Source organism: Bidens hawaiensis, unplaced genomic scaffold, assembly GCF_021521415.1.
Source record: "Bidens hawaiensis isolate Kalapana, Puna unplaced genomic scaffold, B.hawaiensis_p1.1 tig00025567_1, whole genome shotgun sequence".
Taxonomy (NCBI): Eukaryota; Viridiplantae; Streptophyta; class Magnoliopsida; order Asterales; family Asteraceae; genus Bidens; species Bidens hawaiensis.
The window spans coordinates 142554-149305 of record NW_027505055.1 but is presented as its reverse complement, the minus strand read 5'-3'; positions in this window follow the sequence as shown (position 1 = coordinate 149305).

The window sequence follows — 6752 nt, the reverse complement described above, 5'->3', positions numbered from 1 at the left end:
ACTGCAAGTTGATGAACAGTTACGTTTCATTGAGGAACCAGTCGAGGTTTTGGATTGGGAAACCAAGACGCTCAAGCACAGCAAAATTCCAATCGTTAAGGTTCGTTGGAACTCGAGACGTGGACCGGAGTTCACGTGGGAACGCGAGGATCAAATGATGAAAAAGTATCATCACCTTTTTGAAGGGCTAACCAAACACAGAAAACCGCGAAACTTGGCAAACCGTCAGACATCACCGGAGGTATGAATTAAGTTTCGGGACGAAATTTCTTTCTACTAGGGGATGATATGACAAACTGAAAATTTTTCTTACTTTTTCAGACACTCATCACGACTTGACTCAAATTTTCGGGACGAAAATTCTTTAACATGGGAATGATGTGACAATCGTCAATTTCAGGTTAACTCCGTTAACTCAACTCCGTCAATTCAAACTTAAGATCACTGAATCTATAACACACACTTCATTACATTTAAACTAGGGTTTAAATGACGCTTAACACTTGCTACATGTGTAGTCTTTCGGGATTTGCACCGAACCCAAACGAGTTGACGCAAACGATTGAGGATTAAACGAAAAACGTCAACATAATAATTATGTGATAATTATGTGTTACTTGATTATATTGTGTGTAATGCTAGACAAGAAACAATAACTAAGTTAGTTAAGTTAGAAAAACAACAATTGAAAGTGGAGGGACTTGAGTGTAACTTGTATATCTATAAATATAACCTTAATCACTTAACCCTAACTTATTATTCTCTTTCTCTCCAAAACCGATCAGAAACCCCACCCTTTGCTCCCTTGGCTGCCGTCCATCAATACACACACATACAACATCAAATCAAGTGTTTGATTGAAGAACTAGGTGCTAGGAAGAACGTTAGAGAGAGTTTTTCGGTGACGCGCATCTTGGTGATTTATTTTGGGAAATTCTTCGCAAACAGTGAGTTTCACTTTCCCCTCTTTTAAACTGTTTTAAACGCTTTTCACTTGAGGGAGATAACATACTCCGATAAACGCATTTAAGATTTTGTTAGTAAATTATATATCACTTGTAAAGGTTAAGTGGCAAACGAAACAATTGAAGTCCTACACATCGAACCGGTTAATATTTGGAATAGCGAGTCACTGTTGAGTAGTACTACTGGGTTTGACAAACCCCACCCAACGCTAAACTCGACTGGAAGTCGAGCGGGTGTAATTTTGGCTAACACGTACCATGGTCTGGAGGACCTGGTGACAAGGCACTTACTAAACGAGTCAGCTTCGGTGTCGAACACTTAGTAATACTTGTTGTATAGACTAGCTACCTATCGATATATAATTTGACATAACACTATCTGGTAACGCAAAACGCAAAACGCCGTAACGTGGTTACGCAAAACGCAAAACGCCGTAACGTGGTTACGCAAAACGCTGTAACGTGGTTACGCAAAACGCAAAACGCCGTAACGTGGTTACGCAAAACGCAAAACGCCGTAACGTGGTTACGCAAAACGCAAAACGCTGAACGCAAACGCTAAACGATTTATTTTTATATAACTTGTGAACTCACCAACCTTGTGTTGACACTTTTAGTATGTTATTCCCAGGTAGCCGAGGCGGGCGCGCGGTTTAGGAACATGCATTGCTTGACACATTCTAATTATGCAAAACTTATTTTTAACGGTTATCATTGGTTTTAAGTCGTCCTGCGTGACGCAACTTTTGATTAAAGGTTTTTACGCTTCCGCATTTAATTACTCGTAAACGTTTTCATGGTTTTGAAACTTTATTTTATGGTTTGATTATAACTGATGATTCCGATCCTGCCAGTTCACACCCTCTGACGGTAAAACTCCGTTAGTGGATTTTGAGGGTGTGACAAGTAGTGGTTGGGCTATTAGGATGAGGTTTGGCTTATTTGAGCTCGAGTTAAGTTGATGGGTTGGATAATTTTGATCTTGGCTAGTTTGGGTTGAGACTTGGTTTATACATGTAGTTTGTAAGGAGTGTTTGGGTTGCTATTTTGATATCAAACTCTATGGTTGAATGGGAAATATTGTGGCGATATGGGTTGTGACTCGACATAGTATGAGTCGAAGGGTTTTGAGTCTTAGTTGGGTAAACTTTGGTTTGTATATGTTTAAGGCATTCATGAGTGTGTTTGTCGTTGTCTTTGAAGTATTAGGATAGTGAGTTTGATAGGTTTTCGTGGCGTGGGAGTGTCGGTATTTAAGGCCTTTTGTTGGGTTAATGTTGTACATCTTGGATTTTGCATGGGGTTTGAGTTGGTGATGATATAACGTTGATGTGTTAGGTTTCATTCATATCGAGGAGAGATTTTGAGTGCTCGGGAAACTTTTGAAGTTGAAGGGTGGTTTGATTTAAGGCGGTAGTTTGAGATGGGATACGGGTGTTTGGGAACTTGTGGATGCGTTTAGGGAAATTTTTGACTCATAAAAAGTACTAAACTGAAGATATCATAATTTATAAATAATGTTTGAAGCATCAATGAAAATTTTGATAATTAAAATTAAAAGTTAATATATGTATAAGTATATATATTATATAAATAGAAATTTTTTTGAGATCCAAGTGTGTGAATCACACACCTCTTTTTTTTTATAAAGATTAAAATAATTTTTTTTTGCTTATGAGGAAATTTAAAATACGTAAATTGAATGTCAAAATTTGTTATGAGGTTTCAATATTAAATGATGAATGTCGTCTTGGAAATATAAAGTTGCGAAATGAAATCCCCCTTTTTTTTACCAAGTTCGTTATTTAATATCGTGTAACAAAAATATCATGGTAAGTTAAAATGACCGACATTGTAAATCGATTTACAAATAAGCATAGAACAACAAATCAAGCAATTATTCAAGTAAGATATACAATCACGTTTGTGGGTTTAAGATTCAAGTAAATAAAGCATTTAGTTTGATAAGTATGAAATGTCATCCCAAAACGGAAGATGGAAAAAAGGGGTATGAAAGTACCCACCTCGACTGATGAACCGAGAAACTAATAAGATAAATAAATGAAGCTCGAACGGTAAACGAACAGATCCGACTTGAAACGATAAACACCTTAGCTAAAATAAATAACGTAATATATATTAATGAACTTGAAACCATAATGAAACTATATTGAAAACATTGGACGAAAAGGTTCGACTGTGAATCGGATTATCGGTTAATTTGTTAATGGTTAGGGACTCGTACATAATTAATAATTATAATAAAAATAATATTATTTTATTGGGACTTTTAAATAACTAAACCAATATTAAATAGAAACAAGACGGGTTTTAAATCAAGAGTTCGGTTTTCATAACAATGAAATGATAATAAAGTTTATGATAATATTATTAATAATAAGGATAGTAATGATAATAATAATTTTAAAATATGTTATATATATAATTACATATATAAGATCATGATGATAATAACATATATAAATATACTACCACTTGAGAATTGTTTTTAAAACTAATAATAGTAGTAGTGATAGAAAATATAATTTATTACTTTTGTTGTTGAATATATCATTAATAGATTTATAAGTTTTTAATAATAATAATAATTATTATTATAATAATTATATGTGCCATATTAATAATAACTACAACTTGTAACATCTTAATAATAATAGTATTAGTGATAAAAAGATATAACTCGAGTGATGATGACGTTAAATGGTAACTAGGCCCGACATGGTTTTCGGTTTAATAAAACGAGTGGATGATATTCACAATAATATAATTTAATAATATTACTTAATAATCATATTAATAGTGATAATATTAATCATCATAATAATAATCTATTGTTATGAAAATAATGATAATAATTATTTTTCTTAAATAATAATAATAATTATAATAATAATGATAATAATAATAAGAAATATTATCTTGTTAATAATAGAAATAATAATAATAATAATAATAATAATAAATTAACATAATAATACTAATAATAATCTTTATGTAGAAATATTAGCACTAATAGTAACCGAAACTTGTTAAGTATAAATAATACCAAAAACCGACCTAGGATGAGACTCGAACCCGTGACTTCTAGTTCAACAATTTGCATACAAACCAAGCGAACCAAGATAACGATTTGTTAATTGAACTCGTAATTAAACCCAAAATTGTTAGTTTACCTATTAGTTGTTCCCGAGGTCGTCGGAGATGAATACTGCCGGAGATGAAGACACAGAGGGTTGCTGGAGCCAATTCCGGCCGCCGGAGGCGCGCCGGAAAAACCAAATCAGAGACAGAGAGAGAGACGCGGGAAAAGAGAGAGAGAGAGAGAGCTGTGGTGAGGGATAAAGAGAGAGAGAGAGAGAAAGAAACCGGAGAGAGTAGAGAAAGAGAGAGAGCTGCGGTGAGAGAGAGAGAGGGAGAAAGAGAGAGAGAGAGAGAGAGAGAGAGAGAGAAACCAGAGATAGTAGAGAGAGGGTGACGGAGTGAGAAAGAGAGGCGGTGCACCGAGGGCCACGGCGGTGGTGTTCGGCCGCCGGAAAGTCGAGGGGGAAGGGGGAGTGGCCAGGAGGTGATGGTGAGGGGTGGTGGTGTCGGTGAAAGGGGAGATGGGTAGCCAGAGCTGGCGTCGGACGTCGCCGGAGCTCGCTGGAGCTATTCCGGTCGCCGGAATTTCGAGAGAGGAAGGAGGTGGCGGTTAGGTTTAGGGTTTATTCTATTTATATGGAGGGTGTATAGATGTTACATTTTTGGCCCCTCGAGTTCTAAACAATGTTTAATGTGAGTTTAAAAGTTTCCAAAAGCTTATAACAACTCAACGAAAATTAGTTTGAGTCCCTTATGTTTTTCTTAGCGACACCATAGTATGACAAAACATCGATTTATTTAAGATTGAGGTATAAAATAATATTATATAATAATTTAAATAAAGTTCTAAAAAATGTTTGAACGATTTACAAAATAAAGTTTAAGATACGAGTATAACTCGAGACTCAAATTTGACGAATGTCACACGTGATATACCCGCAACGAACGGACTAAAGTCATATTGAGAAATTATATGAATATAATATAATGATAGAATAAAAAATTATAGTTTACTTTAAAGAAGCAGTATTGTTTTAGAATGATAACTTACACACTCTCTAAATCTTATCCTAAATCATGGAACTCGAACTCTCACCCCCTTAAAAACTTAAAAAACTTATCTAACTCATTTACCACTATACCAAGAGGCAAACAATCTAAAGTTACAAGACCATAAACTCATGCTATGTCTGAAGTTAGAAAACAATGTTGACCCGGATGTAAATTGCCATAAGCAGCTTGTCTTAACTGTTAGACTCAGATTTCATCATCTCAAACACTAATTTTGGTATTGTTGGCTTTCTCCCATTTTAACAAGTTTAACTAATAATCTATTATATATTTAAATACTTTAGCTATAATTTAATCAACTTCCGTAGTCAATTTAGATCACTATATAAAAGGGGGTCTAATTTAGTATTCTAAGCATTGAATGTTATATCCGATTTTCATCTAAATCATTCATTTTATTATATTTCTGATTTTTAGGAGAAAATATTTCAAGATTTCCAGGCTTCTTCTAGACGTTAATTACCATTTTCTAAAATCAAATCCTTTGTTTATTATGTCACATACCCACATGCATGTTAAATTAAAAAGTTAACTTTTATTCAATTATAAACATGACTACAAGTGTACTAAAAATAGTAGGTCTTCCTAGACATTACATAAGTATTAAGTAGGTTATTTTCTATTTTAATAGTTTATTTGTTTGTTGTATGGCTAAGAATACATTTGATATAAAAAAATATTTTTCTAGTTCTACATCAGAGTTGAAGAAACACTAAGTGACCCGGAACAGATTATAGATAATCTGGGGGTTAAGTAATGTTTCCCACGAGAATGAGGTCCAACAGAGACAGTTGTTCTTCAGGGGACCTGCAAAACAAACACCGTAAGCTCGTCACTGAGAAGGGGGGGTTCCTCCTTGTGACCACCCTCCGGCGTGAGAATCAGACTAGATTGCTCTGAATATAAGTGTATATTAAGAGATTGCTAGATAACAGGATATCAGATGATCTTACCATTCCAAGATGTTGGAGTATTTATAGCCGAAGGTAGGTTTCCTAGAAGGTACAGCCAGCTGAATAGTATTCCTGTTCTACCAACAGTGGATTATGCACAAGCCATACTAGTTGGTGGATAGGTTACGGCCAACAGTAACAAAGTCGGCTGCACTATTCCACCAACTGTAGATTATGCACGTCCCACCTACTGTGGATTATACGCAGGCCATGCTGGTTGGTGAGTAGGTTACGGCCAACAGTAACACTATTCTACCAACTGTAGGCTACGCACGCTCCTCAGTAAGAGTTGGTGAGTAGGCAGCGGTTAATAGTGACAAACAGTACTAGAGGGTGCTCCTCCTCGTACTGTTGTCGGTGAGCTGTCACCCTGTGATTGGCTCATGGGTTGTTCTGGTCAGATCGTCTGTCCTACCCATACCTTGGTAGGTATAGTACAAAAGATCTTTCAGAATCATACGGACTGGCTCATTTTGGCGGGATTGTTCCCGCCTTGCTCATTCCTTCATGTGACTACTGAAGTAGCTATTGCCTTGTGCGTGTAGCCCTGCTGTCTGCGGGTAGCCTTCCCTGATGGCTTGTATCCGCAACCGCGGGAACAGGAGGGGTACTTCACCATTGGGAGGCTTTCCCTGCGTGTACAGCTTGCGTACTGCGCGTA